The sequence below is a fragment of the Piliocolobus tephrosceles genome, chromosome 12 (assembly GCF_002776525.5).
Source record: "Piliocolobus tephrosceles isolate RC106 chromosome 12, ASM277652v3, whole genome shotgun sequence".
Lineage (NCBI taxonomy): Eukaryota > Metazoa > Chordata > Mammalia > Primates > Cercopithecidae > Piliocolobus > Piliocolobus tephrosceles.
Window position 1 is genome coordinate 18,736,115 of NC_045445.1, and position 19,627 is coordinate 18,755,741.

The 19,627-nt window shown below is 41.6% G+C and overlaps 1 pseudogene; it reads left to right on the forward strand.

Moving 5' to 3' along the window:
* Positions 1–336: 336 nt before the first annotated feature.
* Positions 337–12,488, forward strand: LOC111531528 (annotated as a pseudogene).
* Positions 12,489–19,627: the final 7,139 nt, after the last annotated feature.

Sequence of the window (19,627 nt, forward strand, 5' to 3'; positions counted from 1 at the left end):
TATAAGGAGGGTCAGCCCATTCTCAAACTGAGCTGGAGGCATAAGGGAATTGTTTAACCTAGTGGTGTGAACTTATAGGAAGTAGTGATGGTGGACTGAGTCATGACCTAGATAGAGGGAGATGAATCTGGATCATGGAACATGATATAGATTCTGGATATGAGATTCTAGACTCTGGTACCAAGGCACACTTTGCTAAGACAGTCTGTGATCATGTATTCTCAAGAGGATCATATATTTCAGCTGTATAGTGCCGATTCATGTGCCAGTTATGTTCCAGTTATAAATCAAAGTGTTCTAGCAACACACATAGTTAATTATGAGGACTATCTGCAGATGCAGGCTCCTCCACTTCAAATGAGTCAACCAACTCCACCTGAAGAACTTCATACTGTTGGCTATGTGTTTACAAATGATGGGCAGGTAAGATAACTCTATTTCTGCCCTAATTGTGACGTTCTTAGTATAATTATTTTCTCACTGAAAAGATAAATATGAACTATATGTGTTAATTCTCTTGATTTAAATGAAAAAAACATGACACAGGAATTCTTATGTGAACATAAAATGGGAATTTTTTGATCCAAGAGTGGATTCATTGTGCAAGGAACTGATGTTTTTAATTATCACATTTAATGCTCATAATTGTTCTGCAGATGTGTATTACTATATCCCCTTTAGTAAGAAATCAAGCTGACAGTGATCAAATGGCTTGCCCCAAGTGACACATGATAGGAGATAGAGCCAGGGTTTGAACGCATACCTTTCTGATTCCAGAGTCTGTATTTTTTCCCACTGCCCAAAATAACTCCTTTCATATTGAGATTACAGTCTACAGTCTCTGTTTCTGTTATCCAAGTCTCTAGTGCCCTATCTAAAAAATGACTAAGTATTCCTCATGGACTATGAAGCACTAGGTGCTGTTGCCATAATTGGACTGTCCTAAAGGAGATCTTAATATGAGTTTTGTATTGTGTATGAGAGAGGCATACTAACTCCACCATTAAAACATGAAGACAAAATAGATTGCATCTGCAGTTGTGGATGAGACCATTGGCATAAGGACACAGATAGGCAATAATCTCTTCTGTAACAAAACCAGACTAAACTTATTCCACCACATTCCCAAAACTCCTCAGTTAATTAAACTTTTCCTCAATTTTCTGTGCCTTTATTTTCTCTTTTTTAACAGTAGAGATAAGAATCACACCTCACTCATAGGGATTGGCCAAGGATTGAGTTAATACATGTAAAGCATTTAGAACAGTACCTGGAGGGTAGTAAATGTCTGGTAAAAATGTTTTCACAGATTCTAAGCCCCTATTTTATAGGAAATGAAAATAGTTCAGAAAATTTTTAAATCAACATTATATGTAAACATATTTTTATTAAATACTATATGTAATAAAATTTATATAATAAATACAAATGTGTTTATTGTTGTTAATATTTATTATTAATAAAATAATGTAAATTTTTATTAAACATTAATAAATTTGTATAATAAATATTTTTATTATTAATATAAAATATAAATTTTATTAAATATTTAATGCAGGAGCATATTCTTTGTTTTTCAGCTTTTATGTTGTAAGGTACATATGCATGATGTGCAGGTTTGTTACATAGGTAAATGTGTGCCATCGTGGTTTGCTGGATCTATCAACCCATCACCTTGGTATTAAGCCCAACATCCATTAGCTATTCTTCCTGATGGTCTCCCTACCCACTACCCCTCCCCGCAACAGGCCCCAGTGTGTGTTGCCCCCCCCCCACCCAAGTGTCCATGTGTTCTCATCATTCAGCTCCCACTTATAAGTGAGAACATGCACTGTTTGGTTTTCTATTCCTGCATTACTTTTCTGAGGTTAAAGGCTTCCAGCTCTATTCATGTTTCTACAAAGACATGATCTCATTCCTTTTTATGGCTGCATGTTATTTTATGGTGCATATGTACTACATTTTCTTTATCCAGTCTATCATTGATGGACATTTGGGTTGATTCCACGTCTTTGCTATTGTGAATAGTGCTGCAATGAACATACGCGTGCATGTGTCTTTATAATAGAATGATTTATATTTATTTGGGTATATACCCAGGAATGGGATTGCTGGATCAAATTATATTTCTGCCTGTGGATCTTTGGGGAATCACCACACTGTCTTCCACATGGTTGAAGTAATTTACACTCCCACCAACAGTGTAAAAGCATTCCTTTTTCTCCACAACCTTGCCAGCATCTGTTGTTTCTTGATGTTTTAATAATCGACATTCTGACTGGCAAGAGATATTATGTGGTTGTGGTTTTGATTTGCATTTCTATAATGATTAGTGATGCTGAGCTTTCTTTTTCATATGTTTTTTGGCTGCGTGAATGTCTTCTTTTGAGAAGTGTCTGTTCACATCCTTTGCCCACTTTTTAATGGGGTTGCTTTTCTTTTGTAAATTTGTTTAAGTTTCTTATAGAGTCTGGATAGTAGACCTTTGTCAGATGGACAGATTGCAAAAGTTATCTTCCATTCTGTAGGTTGTCTGTACACTCTGATTATAGTTCATTTTGCTATGCATAAGCTCTTTAGTTTAATTAGATCCTGTTTATCAATTTTTGCTTTTGTTGCCATTGCTTTTGACATTTTTGTCATGAAATCTTTGCCCGTGCCTATGTCCTGAATAGTATTGCCTATATTTTTTCTAGGGTTTTTATAGTTTTGGGTTTTACATTTAAGTCTTTAATCCATCTTGAGTTAATTTTTGTATAAGGTGTAAGGAAGGAGTCCACTTTCAATTTTTGCATATGGCTAGCCAGTTCTCACAGCACCATTAATTATATAGGGAATCCTGTCCCCATTGCTTCTTTTTTGTCAGGTTTGTCGAAGAACAGATGGTTATCACTGTGCGGTCTTATTTCTGAGTTCTCTATTCTGTTCCATTGGTCTATGTATCTGTTTTTGTACCAGGAAAATGCTGTTTCAGTTACTGCAGCCCTGTAGTATAGTTTGAAGTTAGGTAGTGTGATGTCTCTAGCTTTGTTCTTTTTGCTTAGGATTGTCTTGCCTATTCTGGCTCTTTTTTGGTTCCATATAAATTTTAAAATAGCTTCTTCTCACTCTGTGAAGAATGTCAATGGTAGTTTAATGGGAATAGCATGGAATCTCTAAATTACTTTAAGCAGTATGGCCATTTTCACGATATTGTTTCTTCCTATCCACGAGCATGGAATGTTTTTCCATTTATTTGTGTCCTCTCTGATTTCCTTGAGCAGTGGTTTGTAGTTCTCTCTGAAGAGGTCCTTCACTTCCCTTCTTAGTGTATTCCTAGGTACTTTATTCTTTTTGTAGTAATTGTGAATGGGAGTTCATTCATGATTTGTCTCTCTGCTTGCCTGTTTTTGGTGTATAGGAATGCTAGCAATTTTTCACACAGATTTTGTATCCTGAGACTTTGCTGAAGTTGCTTATCAGCTTAAGAAACTTTTGGGCTGAGATGATGGGATTTTCTAGATATAGGGTCATGTCATCTGCAAACAAAGATAATTTGACGTCCTCTCTCCCTATTCGAATACTCTTTATTTCTTTGTCTTGCCTGATTGCCGTGGCCAGAACATCTGATACTATGTTAAATAGGAATGGTGAGGGAGGGCATCCTTGTCTTGTGGAAGTTTCATGGGGAATACTTCCAGCTTTTTCCCATTCAGCATGATATTGGCTGTGGGTTTGTCATATATGGTTCTTATTATTTTGAGGTATTTTTTTCAGTACCTGGTTTATTGAGAGCTTTTAATATAAAGGGATGTTGAATTTTATCAAAGGCCTTTTCTGCATCTATTGAGATAATCATGTGGTTTTTATCATTAGTTCTGTTTATGTAATGAATTACATTCATTGATTTGCCTATTCTGAAACGACCCTGCATCCTGGGGATGAAGCCAACTTGATCATGGTGAATAAGCTTTTTCATGTGCTGCTGGATTCAGTTTTCCAGTATTTTATTGAGGATTTTTGCACGGATGTTCATGAGGAATACTGGCCTGAAATTTTCTTTTTTTGTTGTATCTCTGCCAGATTTTGGTATCAAGATGATGCTAGCCTCATAAAATGAGTTAGGTAGGAGTCCCTCCTTTTCAATCTTTTGGAATACTTTCAGTAGAAGTAGTACCAGCTCTTCTTGGTACCTCTGGTAGTCAGGAGCATATTCTTGGGTTATCCTTTGATGAAAACAGCTTTTAGTTAACCTACAATACCCTTGAACTTCATGTTTCATCTACCATCAACATTGCAAAGCATGCCCTACCCCTGCCTGACTCCAAGATCAACATATTGGAAAAAAAGTTTTATCATTACTCAACACACATGATGCTCTCAGAAAAGGCAAGTTAATTTTAATCTAGTCTCAGTGACACAAGGGAAGGTAAAATATAAGGTGTTATCCAAAGTCACACATGGCACACTCATGATTAATCAGAATGCTTGGGGAATTAAGCATATAGATAAATATAGACAGTGATGCATATAGATATAACGATATCTGTATATATCTGTATGATATGCCTAATGATACATATAGATAGTGAAGGGTAAGATAGATCGAAAAGGTAAATGTTCCCACCATGTCTGGGAACACCATGTGTGGGAACATTTACCTTTTCGATCTATCCTACCCTTCACTATCTATATGTATCATCTAATAAAGTATTAATCAGTATTTGTTAATATGTAGCTTTAAAGCACTGAAAGATAAGACTTTTTTTTGTCCCCTAACAAGGGCTGAGACAAAATGATGCATACTTCATTAGAGAGATAATCATGTGTTTATTCCTTTGGTTGATGAAAACCACTCATTCTCCAAGCATTCTGATTAATCATGACTGTACCATATTTGACTTTGGATAACACCTTGTATTTCACCTTTCCTTGTTTCACTGAGACTAGATTAAAATTAGCTTGCCTCTTCTGAGAGCATCTCGTGTGTTGAGTGATGATAAATCTTTGACCTGTGACTAAAACTTTATATTAACTATATAAATGGATGGCTGTGTATGCATATGAAGACTGTGACTTTGCAATAGTTGGATTTGACCTTAATGGAATATTTTCACTGATGTTTTTCAGCAAATGAGGGGTGATGAAGTAAATCAAGTTGCAACAGGGCTTCAAAGCAAAAAGAAACATTCCAGAAAATCCAAGATACACTCTTCATCTAAGAGAAGGAAGGGTATGTCCCTGTGACTAGACAAACAGGAAGGTGTAGGGGAATGCAATCTCTGGGCCTCAACCATGTCAAAGGACATTTGTAGTCATGTCCTTGAGGGATGAACAGATATGAGCACATTTGCAAGTGGAAGGGCAAGGTTCTAATTAGGTGCAACAATTTGGAGTTACTGCGTTAGATGAATGAAGCAGGTTCCTGGGGCAAAAGGAGATGGTGGGCTCAACAAGAGGATGTGTCTGCTCACTTTCTGTCTGTCCTCACACTCCGCTCTAACCCAGTGCAGTCTGGCTTCTTAGTGTACTCCGTGAAACTACTATCATCAAGGTCACCAGTGTTTGCTGCATTTTGGCATTAATGTCTCAGCAACATGTGACACAGTTGTTTACTTCCTCCTGCACGGAAAGCTTCTTGGGTCCCCAGATACCTGGATTTCTTACCGTGTTACTTGAGACTCATTTTTCTTCTCCTTTTTGTTTTTCTCCTCTGCCTTCCCACCTCTAAATATTTCAGATATTTAGCATGATCCTAGGCTCTCTTCTCTTCAATGTACTATCTCCTTAGGTGATGCCATGCTGTCTTAGAATTTTAAATGATTCACACTAAAAAAACTCTCACCATTATACTTCTAGACTACAACTTGCTCCTGAAATCCAGACTCAAATGCAACTACACACGTGGTATCTCTACACACGTGGCCCTACATGTTCAAATTTCTGACCTCCCTCTCTCCAAAAATACTCTACTTTTAGTCTTCACGATTTCAGTTAAAGATACTGTCCATTAAGTGAAACATCCACAAAAGTGTAACAACCAGATGTTCACAGGTATAGGGGATTTAGAAGTCCTGGTTTTTAGAGTTTGCAGCTATCCATAGTGCATATAATCCCACCATGGCCTAGTTTAAACTCTCAACATAAGGTCACTGAAGCAGATTCGGGAAGAGTTGGCAGCACTCGGCTCTCATAGTCAGTTTCCTAATACCTCCTGAACACCCCTGATGTACTTTTACTTAGTAGTTCAAGTCAAAATACTTAAAGTCACTTATGAGTTATCTTATGATTCTTTTATTACTCTCTCATTTCCCATCTCTTAGCAAGTCCAGCAGTCAATGCCCAGTATAAATTCTGCATCCAACCATTTCTCTCTATCCCTCCAGTGCACACTGCCATGATCTCTGTCCAAGCTAGTAGAATACCTTCTTAGTTCTGTTTTTCTAATCTTCACTCATCTATCACATACTCTCTAACCCTGTGGCTAGATAATTATGTCAGTGTGTAAATCATATCATGCCATGTCCTTCCTGAAAACCCATCCTCAACTCTCCTAAGCACTCAGAACAGACCCTGAACTGGCTTTGGTCCGCAAGCCTCTCTGCACGGCCTGGCCTCTATCACCCTCTCCTAACACAGGTCCCATCCATTTCCTCCTGGCTCTCTCTGCCTCTGTCTTTCAGCTCTGTAGTGCCCTGTCCATCCCCACTCCATCCCCTACCTTTGGCCTCACCGCAGCCTGGACCTCTCCCTCTGCCTCTACACAGGAGGCTCTGCTTCTTCTCCAAGCCCTGCCCAACGGCACCTCTTCAGAAGGCACTGTCAAACCAGCAGTCTCCCCTGAGGCTCCCTCTGCTGCTGTCTCCCATAGGCCTGTGGACTGCTTCCCCAACACCAGCCCAGTGCTGCTTGCTTCATTTGCTCATTGTGCATGTACTGTCTGACTGCCCCATGAGGATGTGAGCTCCACAAGGGCAGGCAACGTTGCTCTCTGGGCTGTTTACTGCTGATCCCCAGCTCCTGGCATGCTGCCTGCCACAGATGATGAATAAATGAAAGAGGCATCAGACGTGGAGTGAAAAGAAAGTCACTTTTTCTAGACAAAAGGGAAGGATCTGTAGAATCATATAAAAACACAGATGTGTGATGATTGAGTGGAGATAAGAGTGCTCAACTCCAATAGCCACCTCTATTTTCTCAGAATATTTGAAGTAGAAAGGAGGCAAGTTAAGGAGGGCTCACTTAGTCTGGCTTCCTGCTGCACACAGCATGGCATTTATAGGTGAACTATACAAATAATATCAAATGAGAAATGTAAAGGACAGCAAGATGACACAAAATGATGAGTACAAAAACCTGTGAATGTTTATTCTGCTGTCGCACTTCTTTACTGCACGTATTCATTATGCCAAGAGGTAAGAAGTTAGTTTTATTGTATTACCTACCTGATCTCTATTTGCAAGATCTGAGATTTCCACGTGGTAAATCCTTCTGTTTCATGAAATAAATAATTCCCTGGAAACTGATGAATACATAGCTGTCCCTCGGGGGAGGATGGGACAAAACACACCTATCTTGCAGCTCAACCTCTTCATTTGGTTTCCAGATGGTAACGTCACTCACAATGTCCATGAAGAGAAGATAAAAAATGGTCAACCAGCACCCGGTAATGTCGTGACAACAGTTCCACCAGCGTTTATTAATATGGCAACAGCTGATATTTCATACGTGAGTATCAGGGATCAGTGTAACTTTGCTCACATGTTATACTGTTCTACTTGGTTTCCACTATGCACTGTATGCATAGTGTCATGAGGGAAGAAGGTAATTTTGTTGTTTTATCTTTTCTGGCCTCAATTTTAGGGTTCTCAGATTGCTAACTGGTGTATCCTCTTTCTTTATGAGATGATTTCGTAGATACTGAGCATCAGGGGGGTATGCCTGTGCAGCTGACATAATGCACTTACCTCACAGCTCAACCACCTCATTTGGTTTCCAGATGCTGCAGTCACTCACAACATCCGTGAAGAGAAGATAAATAACAGTCAACCAGCATCTGATAATGCCTTGCCGACTGCTCCACCATGGCTTGGTAATATGGCAGCAGCTGGAGTTTCATCCACGAGCACGAGAGATCTGTGTATGTCTGCTTACTATTTGGACTTGTCCTACTTGGTTTCCGTAAGCAGGCATATTTTCATGAATGGTGGTAGGTGGTTTTGTAGTATATTCTTTCCTAGCCTCATTTTGAGGGGTATCAGATGGCCACCTGGCATATCCTTCCCTGCTTTTTTAGATAATTTCCTAGAAACTGGGCATCAGACAGATAGGCCTGTGGAACTGACATAATGCACTTACCTTACAGCTCAACCTCTTCACTTGGTTTCCACATGCTACTGTCAATCCCAATGTCCATGAAGAGAGGAAGGAAAATGGTCAACTGCAAATGGATAACATCTTGTCAAATGTTCTATCAGGGCTGATTAATATGGCAGAAGCTGGTATTCCAGGGATGAGTACCAAGGATCTATGTATGTTTGTTTATTAGTTGTAGTGTCCTCCTTGGCTTCCATATGCAAGCGTAGTGTCATGAAGGGAAGAAGGTTGTTTTGTTGAATTATTTTTCCTGGCCCCAATTTTAGGGGCCTCAGATCATTACATGGTGTATTCTCCTGCTTTATTGGATAATTTCCTAGAAACTGAGCATCAGTGGGATATACTGGTGAGGTTTTCATAATGCACTTACCTCACAGCTCAACCTGTTCCATTGGTTTCCAGAGGTTACCATCACTCACAATGTCCGTGAAGAGAGGATGGAAAACTATCAACCCCAAACTGATAATGTCTTGTCAACTGTTCCACCACAGCTTGGTCATATGGCTGCAGCTCCATCCATGAGTATCAGGGATCTGTGTACGTCTGCTAATTAGTTGTACTGTCATAGTTGTTTTCAATAAGCATGCATATTTTCGTGAAGGGTAGAAGTCAGTTTTGTTGTATATTCTTTCCTATCCTCAATTTGAGAGGTCTCAGATGGTCACCTGGCATATCCTCCCCTGCTTTTCTTGATAATTTCCTAGAAACTGAGCATCAGAGGGATATACCTGTGGGGCTGATAATGCGCTTACCTTACAGCTCAACCTCTTCGTTTGGTTTCCAGATTGTACTGAGGGGAAGAAGGTGGTATTGTTGTATATTCTTTACTAGTCTCAATTTGATGGGTCTCAGATGGCCACCTGGCATATCCTCCCTCCTTTCTTAGATAATTTCCTAGAAACTGAACATCAGAAAGATATACCTGAGGGGTTACCATAATACACGTACCTCACAGCTCAACCTCTTCATTTGGTTTCCAGATGCTACAGTCACCTTCAGTGTCCCTGAAGAGAAGATGGAAAATGGCCAACCCCAATCTGATAATGTCTTATCAACTGCTCCAACAGGGCTTATTAATATGGCAGGAGCTGTTATTCCAGCCATGAGTACCAATGATCTGGGTATGTTCACTTATAAATTGGATTGTCCCACTTGGTTTCCATATGCATGCATAGTGTCATGAAGAGGAGATGGCGGTTTTGTTGTATTATCTTTCGTGCGCTCAATTTGATGGATGTCACATCACCAACTGTGATGTCCTCCGGCTTTATGCAATAATTTCTTAGAAGCTGAGCATCACAGGGATTTACCTGTGGGGTTGACATAATGCACTTCCTCACAGCTCACTCTCTTCATTTGTTTTCCAGTGGAGTCACTCACAATGTCCATGAAGAGAAGATGGAAAATGACCAACCCCAACCTAATAACATGTTGTCAACTGTTCAACCAGTGGTTATTACTTGGCAGCAGCTGGTATTCTGGGCATGAGTACCAGGGATCAGTGTATATTTGTTTACTAGTTGTAGTGTCCTACTTGGTTTCCATATTCATGCATATTGTCATCAAGGGAAGAAGGTGGTATTGTCATATTATGTTTTCTGGCCTCAATTTGAGGGTTCTCAGAGGGCTCCCTAGTATATCCTAGTTCTTTATGAGATAAATTCCTAGATACTCAGCATCAGAGGGGTATCCCTGTGGGATTGACATACTGCACTTACCTCAGAGCTCATCCACTACGTTTGTTTTCCAGATGCTAGCGTCACTCACAATGTCCGTGAAGAGAAGATAAATAACAGCCAACCAGTCCCGATAACGTCTTGTCAACTCTTATTAATTTGGCAGGAGCTGGTATTCCACCCCTGAGTGCCAGGGATCAGTGTATGTTTGTTTACTAGTTGTACTATCCTACTTCATTTCCATATGCATGCAGTGTCATAAATGGAAGAATGTAGTTTTATTGTATTGTCTTTCATGAGCTGAATTTGTGGGGTCTCAGATCACCACCTGGTGTATCCTCCTGCTTTATGTGATAATTTCCTAGAAACTGAGCCTCAGAGGTATATACCTGTCGGGTTGGCAAAATGCACTTACCTTACAACTCGACCTCTTCATTTGGTTTTCAGTTGCCACCATCAATCACGATGTCCATGGAGAGAGGATGCAAAATGGCCAACTGCAACAGGATAATGTCTTGTCGAATGTTCTATCTGGGCTTATTAATATGGCAGGAACTGGTATTCCTGCAGTGAGTAACAGGGATCTGTGTAGGTATGTTTTTTTCTTGCACTGTCCTTCTTGGTTTCCATATGCATGCATAGTGTCATGAAGGGAAGAAGATTGTTTTGTGAATTATCTTTCCTGACCTCAACTTGAGGGGCCTCAGATCATCATACGATGTATTATCCTGCTTTATGGGATAATTTTCTAGAAACTGATCATCAGTGGGATATACCAGTGGGATTGACATAATGCACTTACATCACAGCTTGACCTCTTCCTTTTGTTTCCAGATGCTACCATCACACACAATGTCCATGAAGAGACGACGGAAAATGGCCAATGCCAAACTGATAATGTTGAGTCAACTGTTCCACTGCAGCTTGTTCATATGGCAGCAGCTGGTATTCCATCCATGAGTAGCAGGGATCTGTGTATGTCTATTAATTAGTTGTACTGTCACACTTGATTTCCATATGCATACATATTTTCATGAAGGGTAGAAGGTGGTTTTGTAGTATATTCTTTCCTAGCCTCCATTTGAGGGGTCTCAGTTGGCCACCTGGCATAGCCTCCCCTGCTTTCTTAGATAACTTCCTAGAAACTGAACATCAGAGGTATATACCTGTAGGGCTGACAAAATGCACTTACCTCACAGCTCAACCTCTTCATGTGGTTTCCAGATTTTACCATCACTCACAATGTCTGTGGAGAAAAGACAAAAAATGACCAAACAGCACCTGATACATTCTTGTCAGCTGTTACATCAGGGCTTATGAATTCCGCAGGAGCTGGCATTCCACCCAAGAGTACCAGGGATCAGTGCATGTTTGTTTAGTAGTTGTACTGTCCTACTTGGTTTCCATATACATGCAGTGTCATGCAGGGAAGATGGTGGTTTTGTCGTATTATCTTTTCTAGCCTAAATTTGAGGGGTCTCAGATCACCACCTGTATTATGGAGCAATTTCTTAGAAACTGAGTCTCAGAGGGATATACCTGTGGCGTTGACATAATGCAGTTACCTCACAGCTCGACCTATTCCTTTGGCTTTCAGATGCTACTGTCACTCAAAATGTCCATGAAGAGAGGATGGAAAATAACCAACCATTACCTAATAACGTCTTGTCAACTCTTCTACCAGGACTTACTTATTTGGCAACAGCTGGTATTCCAGCCATGAGTACCAGGGATCAGTGTATGTTTGCTTATTCAGTTGTGCTGTCCTACTTGGTTTTCTCAGATTGCTAACTGGTATATCCTCCTTCTTTATGAGATAATTTCCTAGATACTGAGCATCAGAGGAGTATGCCTCTTTGGTTGATATAATGCACTTACCTCACAGCTCAACCACTTCATTTGGTTTCCAGATGTTGCAGTCATTCACAACGTCTGTGAAGAGAAGATAAATAACGATCAACCAGCCTCTGATAACGTCTCATCAACTGCTCCACCATGCCTTGGTAATATGGCAGCAGCTGGAATTTCATCCATGAGTACCAGGGATCTGTGTATGTCTGCTTATTAGTTGTACTGGCCTACTTGGTTTCTCTAAGCAGGCATGTTTTCATGAATGGTAGAAGGTAATTTTGTTGTATATTCTTTCCTAGCTTCAATTTGGGAGGTGTCATTAGCCACCTGGCTTATCCTCCCCTGCTTTCTTTGATAATTTCCTAGAAATTGAGCATCAGATGGATATATCTGTGGGGTTGACATAATGCACTTACCTCACAGCTCAACCTCTTCATTTGGTTTCCAGATGCTATCGCCAATCCCAATGTCCATGAAGAGAGGATGGAAAATAGCCAACCGCAACCAGATAACATCTTGTCAAATGTTCTATCAGGGCTTACTAATATGGCAGGAGCTGGTATTCCGGCCATGAGTACCAGAGATCTGTGTATGTTCAGTTTTTAATTGAATTTTCCTACTTGGTTTCCATATGCATGCATAGTGTCATGAAGGGGAGAAGGTGGTTTTGTTGTATCATATTTCTTAAGCTCTATTTGAGGTATTTCTTAAGCTCAGAATACCACCTGTCATGTCCTCTTGCTCTATGCAATAATTTCTTAGAAGCTGAGCATCAGTGGGATATACCTGTGGGTTGAAATAAGGCACTTACTTCACAGCCGGCCCTAAATCATACTTCATGCTATTTCCACAGGCATTTAAGTTGGTATTATCTTATTCTCACACTTTCTTCCAATGCCATGGAGCCTTCCAAATTTATCATAATCTGGGAGTGGATGTGGGCCCTCAGTTGACCCACTTTGTATTTTTCTAGTTTGCATCTTTCCATGAGGATGCATTTTCTATTTGCATGTAGATGGTAAATTCTATTTTGTATCCATTACTACCTCCTACATCTCATAGATGCTGTAGATATCCTCTGGTTAATGGAATACCACTTTCATTTCAGGTTTTAAAAAGTTGTCTTAATTCAACAACTCGAGAAGGCACTTAAAGAAGTAGATTCCCACTGCCATCTCAGAAAAGTTAAGCACATGAGAAAAAAATAATTGTGTTAGTGCAAAGACCAAGGAGATGCTGTAAGATGGAATAGGTTATTGCTGAAGCTTCCTATAACTTTGAAGTGAAGAGAATTCCCTTCCAAAAGCTAAGAAAAAAGGAGGGAGCTTTTTATATTTAATAAATCTCTGTTAATAAAAGCAGCACTTTTGTTTGTTTGTTCTTCTGCCTGAGGAGGGGCATGAGTTAATGACTCACCAAGGTATTTAGTATTACAGTCCTGATTTCTGCAGCAGCTCACATTGTTGTAGCTGGTATTTCTCATTCCCTTTGCCCTGAGATAGCATGTCAGCTGGTCATGATGCTTGGTCTGGCAGGATGGCTCAAACCTTCATTACTGAACAGTCTGGACCATTAGATATTCTGCCTGGATTGGGTTGCTGTAATTTTCCGTTAAGTGTAATAAACATGGGAGGACTAAGAAGCTCTCTAGATGTATCAGACATACTCTTTTTTAGCCTCTGGTGTAGTGCAATTAATCCCCCTTTGGTCATCAGGTTTGTCACCCCAGCCAGTAGATGACCCCCTCCTTTGCCTCTAGATGGAAGATGCTGAAGAGACCAAAATGGCCAGGTGGCAGCATCAATCTGTTCAGTGGAGTCACTGTTGTGTCCCTTGTCGAAAGCATTTCTTCCTTTGGAACTAAGACTTCTAGTTCAGGAGAGCCTAAAGTAGGAAGGACAGGAAGCATTTATTCTAGTGGATCACTGAGGTAAATAGTGAGTAGGGACACTCCCAGTTATACCCCTTCATTCTAAGACTAATGAATCCTGACAACTGGAGAAAAAGCAGGCTATGTTGGATGCAGATATACAGCAAACACTGCTTCCTAAAAGTAATTTCTTAGACCTGCAAGGTATTGCCACCTAGTTAGCAGTGTAACTGAGTTGTACAAGGTCACTCCACGTTTCTGTTGATCCAGTCACTTTAACATAATGGGGGACAATTTGGGAGGCTGATTTGGAATCAAAAAACTATGAGGCCAAGGCAGTATCATGTCTTTAAAAAGATGATGGGGGATAGGGAGATATAAATAAAAAGACCAGTGATTTCCCATGAGCATGGGGCCATAACTGCACTTTATTTTCTGGAAAGTGAGTGCCTTGTTTGGAGGTGATGCTGTGTGGGATACCATGATGGTAAATAAAGCATTTTCTAGGTGCACAAATGTTTATTTTCTGAAATTACTGTGGATGGGAAGGAAGATCCATATTCAGAATAAGTGTCTATTTGAGTAAGAACACAGTCCTGTCCCTTCCATAGTGGTCCAGTGTAATCACCTGCCATCCGGTAACTGGCTAATCACGCTGGAGACAGGTGCCATATAAGAGACTCAGTGTTGCCCTCTGTTCTAGAAGATTGTACTCTCAGCAATGACTATGTTGCAGAATTTTGCTCCTTAGTTCAGCTAAAACTGAGTTCTTGTCACACGAACAGGGAAGATTAGGTTCGGGGACACATTGAAGGGTGAGGAGCTGAATTTATTGGTTGAAAAGGAAAAATAGGAAGGGAAAAAAAACTCTCAGCAAAGCGAGAGGGAGTCCTGCTAATAGGCCCCTACCTCACAGATTGATTCTGGACCACCACATAGGAACCAAAGAGACCAGGCTCCCCACCACCACCCCTGCACAAGATGCAAACTTCCCTTGGCTCCACATCCTTCTCCCAGTACACATGTCACCATTATGAAGAAAGAATCAGTTGGGAAAAGGCTAGCAAACAGTGCCAGTTCTTCTTCTGGGTGTGGGTTTCAGTCGGGAGCAGCGGTCAAGTTTCTCAATTTTCAGGCCGTTTTAGGCTTGAAGAAGGGGTTTCACCCAGGACCCTTGGCTGTCTCATGTCTCTATCAACTGTAGCCAGGTTGGCCTTGGTGAATGGAAGTCCATGCTACTGAAGCATAATCTCTATACCTGTCACCTTGGCCACTTTGTGAACTCATGGGCTTATGACACCAGTGTTGGGGAAAGAGGCTGATTAATATCTAGATAATAGGTACTTTATCCTTCAGATTATTAAAATTCTGCTCTACTGAGGTTACCCTTTGCCGAGAACTCTCATGAGACCTAAGTATCTTCACATTGTATATGCATTCGGACTAGTCTGTCCACATATTTTTTCCCAGACCTCCTTGTCACAAATTTCCAATCATGTGTCCACAAAGTCCTTGATCATACAGCCAATAAAGGAGATACTGCCTATACATGTATACATACTGATAAGTCTGGCCATCTCTCCTCCACACAGGAGCACTGCTCAAACATCTTCCCTCTGGGAGGATTTCCCTTCCCCACTGTCCTTCAGAGCTATCCCAGTTGGGCCTGTCTAATGCAGCTGTCCACTTCTGGCTTGTGTGGTAGGCAGGCATTATGAACAGACTGAATATTTGTGTCCTCTGAGAATTCATATGATGAAACCCTAACTCCCAATGGGACGATATTTGGAGGTGGAGCCTTTCGGAGGTAATTAGATTTAGATGTGAACATGATGTTTGGGTCCCTATGATGAGATTAGTGCCCTTATAATTAGAGAAAAGGGAATTTGCTCTTCCATGCTTCTTCAAAATGTGAGGATGCAGCAAGGTGGCTGACTACAAGCCAGGAAGAGGAACCTCACCAGAATTTGAGCATGCCGGCACCCTGATCTTGGACTTCTAGCCTCCAGATCCGTGAGAAAGAAATGTCTGGTGATGAAGCCATCCAGTCTGTGGTATTCTGTGATAGCAGCTCGAGCTGAGACAGCTGTAGTCTGATTCCCCAGACTCCCCTCTCCTGTATACTCAATCAAGCACTAATCCAAGTACTGCTATGGTTGGATTTTGCTGGATAATTAATGTCTCAAGTCAGTTGACCCTGAGACATGAATGTGGTGCGGGTGGGCCAGACCTGGCAGGGTAATCCTTGAGAAGTACAGCTTTTTCCTTACCAAGGAGCAGAAGAAGAGGTAAGAGAGTCAAAGCACAAGAAGGATGTGACACAGCAGGCCTGCTTTGAGGGTAAAGCCATACTCCCAAGAAGGTATAGAGTGGTTCTAGGTGTTTAGTGCAGTTTCTGGATAACAGCCAGCAAAGAAATGGGAACCACATTCCTACCACCTTAAGGAACTAGATCTAAATGCACTATAACATGAATAAGTTTAGAAGTGGATTACTCCGCAGTCTCCACATCAGCATCCAACCGGCCTGACATTTTGAGTTGGCCTTGGGAGACACCCAGCAGAGACGCCAGTTGAGCCTTCCTGGTCTTGACTTGCAGAAGTGTGGATAATAAATGTGTGTTGTTTTAGGCTGCCCAATTTGAGGTAATTTGTTATGTGGCAATAGAAAACTAATACACGTGCTGCCAGCCCAGTATAAAGAAAGAATAGTAAGTAAGCCAGGCCTAGGGATTTTTTTGTTGTTTGCTTTTGAGACAACTCTGTTCATAAGGGACCCCCCTTGGAGCCATAGGTGTGGGTTCAAAGTGCTTTTTCTTTTTCTAGGTCAAACTCAGAAGTAGATTTTCCAGTCATTAGCAGGTAAGTCACAGCAGCACACCTCAATGAGGTACATGTTACCATAATCAGAACCTAAGGAAGCCCACTATTTTGCCTGTCCCCTTTGAGTGGCAGGAAGGGTGAGATGTACCAACTTGCCGTTCACCTGATAAATACTATGCTGACATGCCTCTGAGCACTTGACCACTAAATATTTTACTAAGTAAAAGGCCCCTGATTTTTTTGTGCGAATTGATACTTAGATTGTCATGTCAGTATGTTACCAGTGTGTCTAGAGTAGTTGCTGGGTCCTGCCCAATCAGCATAATGTCATCAATGCAAAGTAATGGTGTCACATGGTGGGAAGGAAAGGAGATCAAGATCCCTAAGGACTAGTTTGGGACATAAGTTTACGATGCAGGATACTTTCCTGATTCCTTCACAGGACTCATGACAGGGGTGCCCAGCCACTTTGGCACCAGCAGGAGAAAACACCTTTTCCTTGGGTCCGCTGCACCCCATCCCTCATGGGAGGGAGCACATAGGCAAGTGAGTGTGGGAACTGGCCAGCTGCTTTGGCACTGGCAGGAGCAAACTCCATGCAGGCGCTATGGCACCATCCGGGTAGGACTGCCTGCAACCCCAAGGCCCGAGAGTGCATGTTGCAATGCTCTCTTAGTTCCGCCATCCATGGACAGCAGTGTATTATCAGCTTAGTGGGACCTTTGCCTCATTGCGGGCGTGGCTGCCCTCTGTCAGCAAAGGCAAAGGGCCAGTGCGACAGCCTTTTTGGGTACCCATACTCGGTGGGTCCCAAATTCTTGTCTGGTACCCAAGAAGAATGAGGTCACGCAGACTAATGGAAGGATGGTGAGTGCAGAGAATTTTATTGTGCGATGAAAGTAGCTCTCAGCAGAGAAGGCAGCTGAAAAGGGGGGGGGAAGGGCAGGTCGCTCTCCCCTGAAGTCAAATCGCCTCTCTGCCTCTCTCCTCTGAAGTCAAGTTGCTTCTCCCCGACGTCTAGCCGTCAAGTCAGAAGTCAAGTCACTTCTCCCTGATGTCCAACTGCTTCTCCTCTCTACTGGATGAATCTGGGGTCTTCACAAACATGGGACAGGGGGCAGGGTGGGCCGTAGGTAGTTTTGGAAAAGGCAACATTCAATTGGTAAAAAGACATTATTCAGAAAGAACCAATTGGCAGGGCATGGCCAAGATAGGATGGAAGTTGTCACTTCAGGCTTTTCAGCTTGAAGATGGGTTTCACCAAGGACCCACCTTTGTCTGCCTGGAGTTTCTCTGTCTCCTGCCTCTATCACTTAGAGAGCTTATATAAGACTGAGGTAGGAAGGAAAAGGGTTTTCCTGGCCTTGCCAGCTGAAAGCAAACAGTTCCTCATGATCTTTAAAACACATGTATAGAGAAAAAGGCATTCACATGATCTCACACACGCACACACACACACAAACTTATGTGTGAGTATAAATGCATATATAATGTTAAATATCTATCTAATGTTAAACATCTATCTGTCTACATAAAAGGGAGTTGTTATGTAAAATTGGCCTGATATAGTATTTTTACAGGACTATGCTGTCTGTATAAGATTGTTATCTCGGTATAATACTGGACAAGGGGGAAAACGTTTCTGGACTTGCTAAACCGTATTTTGTGCTAGAAGAATAGAGTGGAAGCACCTGGTGAGGGTGCGTTTGCCGAAATACTTCCCTCAGTAAGCAGAGAGGCTCTCACCCCAAATTCTTGAGGCTCCTGGATCTAGTCAAGGAGCAGCTCTGTGCAGCAGGCAAGCTGGACATTTGGCTTCTTAGACTCTGTTCCAGCCCTAGCTGCCTATGACCTGGGATTTGTCTTTCCCTTCTTGGGGTCTCATTTGTAATATCTCTGGAAAATGGCAATCCCGGGATAACTGATGTCTGACGTTCCTTGTGGCCTTGACAGTCCTGTCTGGGTAGATTGCTTTCCCTGGCCACAAGAGCGGTGTGTTTCTGTAATTCCTTTACTCTAAAGACTTTTGAAAGCCACTTTGTTGGAACACCAGTCATTTCCCATCAAGAGCTTAAAGCAGTCCTCAGAGACTCGTTATGATGTTTCCCTCATTCAACAAACGTTCCTTGAGGGTTTTCTAGTGCTGGTTCTCTCCTAGACGTTGGGGAGATGATGGTGAAAAGGTCACATGATTGGCATTTCACCATCTTATGCATCAGGGTGCCTCTGGTTGCAATGAGCAGAGAATCTCCCTGCCTGTGGGAGTGGCCCAGGGCGTCACACAGTGAGAAGCCTGCAGGGAAGCAGGCAGGGTAGGGCCAGGACTAGTTTCAGACGAATGAGGTAAAATTTTAGGGGAAAGCAAGGCACGTGGTAATCAAGATGAGGAGTAGTTTGCCATAATTTTTCAAAAATCAAAATTAATACAAAATATCCACGATGACCAATATATCAAAATTTAAAATAAAGGCAGGATTTGACCTTGCACCTGCAGAGCCCTGAGCGTCGAGCACATGGAGGGGACACATGGGTGCCACAGGCCTATTACTTAAAAACGTCTCATTTGCAATTTTCTGAGAAGGCCACTGCTTCCTTCTGAGGGAAGCTGGCAATTGTTCCCTTTCTATGCTCATGCAATCCATAGTGCCACAGGGTGGAAAAAAATAGTTTGATTTAATTACAAACATGTCTGTGCAATTTTTGACAATATTCTAAAGAACATTCAAGTAGGTCATGCAAATTTTATTCATTAAAATATTTGACTTTTCAGAAATGGAATTTCATCAAATATCAAACATTTTCTAAAAAAGTGTTCTTTCCTAGGAAAATAGCAATTATCAAGAAATTTTTGAGGCCGGGCGCGGTGGCTCAAGCCTGTAATCCCAGCACTTTGGGAGGCCGAGACGGGTGGATCACGAGGTCAGGAGTTCGAGACCATCCTGGCTAACACGGTGAAACCCCATCTCTACTAAAAATACAAAAAACTAGCCGGGCGAGGTGGCGGGCGCCTGTAGTCCCAGCTACTCAGGAGGCTGAGGCAGGAGAATGGCGTC